The sequence below is a fragment of the Rousettus aegyptiacus genome, unplaced genomic scaffold (genome assembly GCF_014176215.1).
Source record: "Rousettus aegyptiacus isolate mRouAeg1 unplaced genomic scaffold, mRouAeg1.p scaffold_m13_p_16, whole genome shotgun sequence".
Classification (NCBI taxonomy): Eukaryota; Metazoa; Chordata; class Mammalia; order Chiroptera; family Pteropodidae; genus Rousettus; species Rousettus aegyptiacus.
Window position 1 is genome coordinate 14265672 of NW_023416291.1, and position 7087 is coordinate 14272758.

At 50.3% G+C, this 7087-nt stretch overlaps 2 long non-coding RNA genes across 2 annotated transcripts; one reads left to right on the top strand and one right to left on the bottom strand.

Annotated features, from left to right (window-relative positions):
- Positions 1–591: 591 nt before the first annotated feature.
- LOC118612421 lies at positions 592–3013 on the bottom strand. Its single transcript, XR_004954860.1, has 2 exons — positions 2540–3013; positions 592–1671 (listed from the first exon to the last, which is right to left on the bottom strand). It is a non-coding gene; the product is annotated as an uncharacterized LOC118612421 (long non-coding RNA).
- Positions 2243–4767, top strand: LOC118612422. The gene is made up of 2 exons (XR_004954861.1): positions 2243–2568; positions 4649–4767. It is a non-coding gene; the product is annotated as an uncharacterized LOC118612422 (long non-coding RNA).
- The last annotated feature ends 2320 nt before the right edge of the window (positions 4768–7087 follow it).

Sequence of the window (7087 nt, forward strand, 5' to 3'; positions counted from 1 at the left end):
TAACATGATCACAAGGAACACCAGTTATATAGAGAGATCACTCCGGAAAATGCTAGTCTATGAGCACCAGCTAGCTAAGCTGAGAAATTTAGCTAATGGGACCGGGTAGGACAGCCCACCTCCGTTCCCAGGTCTATTTAATGGTGGCCATCCAGAAATAGTGCATTTTTTCTTGATTTTTCTGCTGCAGGACCTGGTAACTTTCCTATGGAGCATGTCAAGCATGCGAAGGCAATGTGGTGGCAGGCTGTGTGGGGCCTTATTCGGGGGGCATTTGAAGCCGGGCAGTTTCCACTGAAAATGAGAGTATGTGGGCCGCCGGGGTCCTCCCTTCACTGGAGGGTCGGCGCGCGCTTCTAGGAAGGGTAGACAGTTTCCTGAAAGTGTATTTACTGCAGGCTGGACGCCTGGGAGTTGCCCGGGAGAATCATTTACTGTTGTTAGATAAATAAATCCCTCTCACTGCTCGGAGCTGAACGGGCGCCAAGAGATCCCACTGCCAGCGTCCGCAGCTGTTCTGGGGAACAGTTGCCTTTCTCTCTGAGGTGCTTCCCTGACCCCCTCCCCTAAAGTGAACCCTCTATGTCACAGTAGCCTCTTTTAAGGCAACAACTCCCAACAAATCAGTGACCATTACATCGTGCTTTTGTTTTTATGGTGCGACCACAGACTAAAAGTATACACACAGCACCCCACACCACACAGTTCATACGGGGCACGTTTTAGGGAGGGTGGTGGGGGGGGCAGGGATCTTGGGCTAGCGTTCTGACCAAAAGGTAAATTGTGACTTTTTATTAGATAAGGCAAAATTTTAATTCGTTGTTACAGATGCTGTATTTCGGTGGAAGAGAGCAAGCACTGAGATGTAAAACATCCCAATTCTTGCGCTGGGGTCAAGTAGGGACTGAATGAAATTTACAACCATCATGAACAGTGTTTTCACTTGAAAGTGATCCGTTTGGTGTCTAATGCCTCTGATAATCAACTTCTAAGTATTTATATTTCTGGGCCCTATTTTCAAGAAGTTCCTGATGTTAAACGGAAAGCAGAGAAAGTTATCACACCCAGCGATGTCGGGACTAAAGGAATGGTTGGGAAGATGAGCAAGACTCTGGTGGCTAAAGGGTGGTCAGGGGGCAGCGGAGAAGCAGTGGGTGATCTAGTTAGTGGCTTCAGGATTCCTTGCCCTTTTTTCTCTCCTGCTGATTGATCTGGCCCTCCTGACAGAGACAGGATAGATGAACTAGGAAGATTAAAGCAGGTGGAAGAAAATGCAGGAACAGTCCAAGCTCTGGCTCATGAATGATGTCTGGCCATTTCTTTCCCAGTTTTGTGTTAAAAAAAAAAAAAAAAGAAAAGAAACCTTTGCGGTGGGGCGAGTCCTGACAGCCAGGCCATTTTTCTCCAGCTTCCGGAACACTATAATTCTGCAAGCAAGGTTGGCTCATCTGAAGACTCAGATGCTGATCAATACTACGTTTATAGTCTGGGAGGACCGTTAGAGTCATTTAGCTGAGTCGGAAAAGGAAGCCACAAAGCCGGAGGCCTGGAGTTCGCTTAATTAACAACGTTGAGGTATGAGAGGGCCCGGGAATCTGTGGGCTTTGGCAGGCTGGCTTTCTCGGACGCTTCCCTGGGCTTCGAACGCCTTCATCCTTCAATTTTCGTTCTCTTTAATTGGAAGAGGGGACAGAAGTTATCGTTATAATCATTTATTAAATGTTCCTTTAAAATAAATACTTGGAACCACCACAAGTCTCTGCAAGAATCGCAGAAATGGTGGCGTGTCCCCGACGGCTGTGGGCTCCAGAGTCAAAGAGTCAGTCCCTTGCACCTGGGAGTCCGGCCGGGCGGGCCGCAGCGCAAGGGCGTGAGAAAGGCTTTTCTGTATTCGGAGCAACGTCCCGCGCATCGTTGGCCAGGTTGTCCCTCCGCCCGAGGCGCCGCTGGGAAGCAAACTGGCCCTGGCCATCTGGCGGGCGGGGGGTGGGGGGGATGACACGAGTCGCGGCTGGAGCGGGAGCTTGGGCACAGGAAAGTCGCGGCCTTTCACGCCTCATCTCTCTTGGGAGGGGCCCTGAGTCCCTCCCCGCCGGCCCCGCCCAAGACCCGCCCCGTGCACGCCCCTCCCCGCCCCGGCCCTGGTCTTCCTCTCCCCGCTTCCCAGCAGGTCCTTCTCCTCCCTCCAAGATCCTCCCCCTCTCGCGTGCACAACCCACAACCCGCCTCCTCTCCCCGCTCTTCCCTCTGCACCCCTCCTTCCCCTGCCGTCCCCCTCCCACGATCCGCTCCCCCCGCCTCCCGCCCCCTCCCGAGCGCGGCGCGCTGCTGCAGGGCGCTGGCGCCCCGACCCCGTGCGCGGGCAGGACCCCGCCGCGGTCCGGGGCTGCGCGGGGCCCCCGCAGCTGCTCATCCTGGGAGAAGAGGCAGGCCCACGTGCGGTCACGAAAGTAGCCGCCTCCAGCCCCTTCTTCCTCCCCACCCCTGTCCACCCGCCCGCCGCCCCCGGCTCCGTTTACTCTCGTTTACCAAGACTGACCTTTCTATGATTTCTGGTGAATTGAAAAGGTAATTAAAAGTAACATCATCACCCTCCCCCAGCACAGGGCGTGGGGGCGGTGGAAAACCCTGCTCGTGGTTACTTTTGTTCTTTAGCCCAGGTTAGGCTAAATGCATCCGCAGCAAGCCATCTGGTCTCATTCCCGAGATCCCTTCGTATGGTTTCCATTAAGCTCGCCAAACCGTGCATTGAAAATGCAGCCCTGGACCCACTCTGGGCTTCAGCCCCGGCCAGTCTCAGCAAGAGACAGACGCTCAGGCCTCTTTTAAAGTTCTGAGTCTAGTACCCAGTGGTCCTGGCCTTGCGCTGTAATGAACATGCTTGACTGCAAGAAATTTCTCCGTGTTAATGATTATTATTCACTCAAGCAAAATGTTTTTTAAAACTGTATGTAAGGCATAACTTATTAGAATTCTGTTTCAGGTCTTAAAAATCTATGTTAACAGCCTTGCAGATGGTTTTGCAAAATACCCTGGCCACAGAAATTCAATTTGACCAGCACATTTGTGTGCTTGGGTCTGTACCTCTCCGCTTGCTGTCCCCCATTCTTTTAACACCTCACCCCCACCCTAAGGCAAAAAACAAATGTGAGTTCGTGGGAAAATATTCCCTCACACTTGGGTTGGGGTTTGTGGTCTGAGGTTCTTAGAATCACAGAGTGCTATAACTGGAAAGTTTCTCAGAATTCATCAAGAATAAGTCTGTCCATTAATTGAGGAGACTCAGAAAGTTTGGGGCTTAGGGGAGGTCACATGGCTTATGAGTAAAGTACTAACTCTTTCAGCGCTGTGGTCTAGGCGGCAAATGTTCCATCGTGTACAGCAGCTAGGAAGGGCTTTGATCACACTCAGTTCTGTCGTAACACATCCCCTCTCTCCAGCCCTTTACTGTGCAGGTCCCTCTCTGTCTTACTCTAGGTCCTGCCTATTTGGGAATTTATAGCCTTTCTTCCTTCCCCTCATTTAGGCTTCACTCCCTTCTTTCTCTTTTTCTTTCCTTTCTATCCCCAACCCCACCCAAGCCCCAACCCTGAGATTTTATTTGGCTTTTTAAAATGAAACCAGGTGCTGCATAAAACAAGAACAGAGTAATAACAAGGAAAGACTATCCAACGCCTAAGGAATGTGCTGAGTTTTATGACTCAAGCTGTCCTGGCAAGGAGCTCCGACTTACATGGAGAGGTGGGTGGCACGGAGCTCGGACCATACATGGCAGCCTGGCCTTCCCAGATAGGTCGGTCAAGGCAGCCTGTGACTCACTTCACAAAACCAAAGACTCTGTTCCTTGTGGAACAAGACTTCCTAGAGGGTAGAGCCAAAGGACCGTCAATGTTTCCCCAGGGGCCAGTTCAGCCAGACGTAGCAGGGGCCACCCGGTTTGGAGGGGAAGGGATCCCGGGCAGAAGGCCATCCCCAGGAAAGAAACAGGTTCCACCGGCCAGGGTTTGAGGTGCATTTAAGAGATGAATAGCATGTGAGCTGCGAAATGACAGGAAAATTAGCGGGTGTTGTTGTGGAGACAATGGCTCAAGCTCCAGGTGGCAGGATCCCCCCACCCCCAGGTGTTTGCTCTTTGCAGCAGTGGGCAGTGCAGAGTGCGGGATGAGCAGGTCCCAGGCCGGAGGGTCTTTTGGGGTGCCATGGCCAGCACAATCAGGAGGAGTAACTAAGAACAGGAGTGGCGGACTTTACATAAACACCCCGCTAGAGAGACACCCAGGCGCACATCGGCGCACATCCTCCCATTCTGAAAATTCTTTTCAAATGGGCACAGTAATGGGGTGAGGTGTACATTTTTTTTCCGTTACTAAGAGACCCAGAGAGCTGGGAGCACTAAGGAGAATGTCTCTCTCAGCAGAGGTGGCGGGAGGGGCCTGCGCTTTGATGACAAGGATCTGTTTGTGGGCCCTTCAGGACGCAGGCCTGAGCCGAGACTGGTTCCGACCCCCCCGCCCCCACCCCCCAGAAGGCTGTCACTTTCTGAATGAGAATGAACCTTGACTAGCATAAACGAGATCTCCGTGCAGCGGTCTCATAGAATGGGGCTTTATTTTTCCTTTTCTTCTTTTTTTTCTTCTCCTCTCTATAGAATACACATGGAAAAGCTACGGTGACGATTCCATAATAACTTCGGGAAGAGCTCTGCTTAACTTTTTCATTAAAGTCTACTTACCTGGAAAAATAAAGTCCTTTAGGACCATGACTTCATAAATATTTATAGCGTGAACAGGCGTCACTCTGGTTCTGCAGGAGAATGGGCTCATTCAGCTTTATTTATGATGTGACACTCGGATGAGTGGCATCCGTCATCTGGGTCGGCCCTACACTCTGTTCCACTGAAAGATGTTTATGGAGTGATGATGCCTGCAAATAGTTGCTATATTTAGTTCCTCTCCTTCCCTAACCCTCTTTTAGCCTTTTTAACTCTCCAAACCAGCAAAAAGCCAAGCTTATGGTCTAGGGAAGATTGGAACCCTAACGACAAGGCACAGGATCTTGAACAAGTAAGTGCTGTAGGAGCAGTTGACGAGTTGAGAGGCAATTAGAGTTGGAACGAGGACTTATTATAGCATTTATACACTAAGGTGGTTTCGCTGGGCCCGCGTTTAGCAGGCGAGGGCTCTCGGCTGGGCATGAGGGGTTTTGACAGGTGATGGGTGCAGACCTGAGTGAAGAATGCAGATGGATATTTATGAAGCTTCCTTCTCAGGGAGCTTTCTCTGGACAGGATCTCAGATCTGTCACCGTGCACCCTGGAGTTCTGGGGTCAGAGCCCGGTGGGAGCTCTGTGACCCCAGCTGGGTCCAGGTTTCTGGTGTAACCCAAGGCTGTCCACTCTCAGCCACACCTGGGCCCTGGCTGGGGAACAGCAGCTGCCCTCATCAGCTGTGGAGGGGGGAGGGCCACCTCTGGCTTCCAGCTTTACAGCTGCACATGCCCTGACCTAGGCATTCCAGGCTGGACCTGGGCCCACGTCAGGGCTCCATGCGCGCCCCTGATCAGCTTGGCCTCCTATTGTTTATCCTGAGAAAGGCCAGGTCTTGGCACCGGGGTCTGAAGTGTTGCCAGCATTTTATTTTTAGAGACAAGAAAATGTTTGCTTTTTGGCAGCTGCTCTTTTTTTTTTGGCACACACCGGGATGGCGTAAAAAAGTTCAAGTGAGAGATTCCAAGCCCCGAATTCACGGCGTATGACAGAGGCCCCACGGCCATGAACCTCTCAACAGAAGCCTCCGCGGGGCCTAGGAGCTGGCATTAGCGGGCCTCTCGCTGCTGCCCGCCTGGCAGCAAGGCCTCTGGTCCGCAGCCCTCGCAGCCTGGACATCTAACGGGTCCCTCTCCAGCGAGTCAGCCGGTCTGGAGTCTCATAGTTCTTCCCTCCATTCATCTCCTTCTCCGTCACTTCATAGTCTAGTCCCACTCCGTAAGCGGAGAAAGAAAAACAGTCTGCCAAAGCGGAAGTTCGCCAGCCTTCCTCGGACCCACTGTCATAGCCATGGCGATGCCCGGTGCATGGCAGCTCCCTCCCTGGCCCGGAGTGCACCACTGCGCTCAGGGAGTGCATTTCCAAGCGTTATTGGAATATTATCTGTCCCCAACATGGCCCCTCTTAAAACATATTTTTGCAGGTCCTGTGATTGGGGCTGCCGACAATGTATCTGAAAGCATTTTGCATATGATAATGACATATTATGCAAAGGGAAAATGGGAACAAAAGTAAAAAATTAAGTTGTTTTCTACCTTCCTTCTCAATCTTTTTTAAAAATCACATTTTAATTACAAATATAAAACATGAGATCATTCTGCTTGGTCTATCGTCCCTTTTAGGACTGTCTTTTTTTGAGAGTTTTATAAATGCGGTCTCGACGTGTGAGTTTATTTTAAAATTTTATCCTCCTTGGCACTGATAGGCTCTTTCAATTTGAGGACTCGGGTCTTGCTTTAGTTCTAGGATGTAGCGTGGCGAGGAAGAAACCAAAAAGGTTAAATAGATCTGTAGAATAAAGTGCTGAGGGGGAGAGAAGGGGACTGTGTGGTCTGAGTGTTGGGAAGCATTTTAAGGGGTTCTAGAGAGAGGGGGAGAAGATGAGGTTTGGAGGAATTCACGGCCAATGAGGTGAGGAAGATGCCCTAAGGAGATTTCGAAGATCTTTGGGTCTACATCAAGAATGTGTTCCTCTTTGGTGTTTTATGGAGATGGACTTAAATTGCTGTTAATTAAATTTTTTTTTTCTGTTGGATGGTTTTTTCCTGTGATTTGATGTTTAGACTGAAACACAAGACTGCCTGGGCTTAATATGAGTTATAGAAACAAGTTTTATTATTTTAATTATTCGGCAAATGTCTTTCACTATGTCCCTCTCTCTGCTCTATTACCTTCCCCTACCCTGTCCAGGCCTCAGTTTCTGATTTTATATAACAAGGAAATATAATTACGTATTCTAAAGTCCTGCCATGTCTTCATACCTCTCAGTTGCTCCCTCTTACTCGTCTTTTATCTACTTACCTAATTCTTTCTTATGGTTAA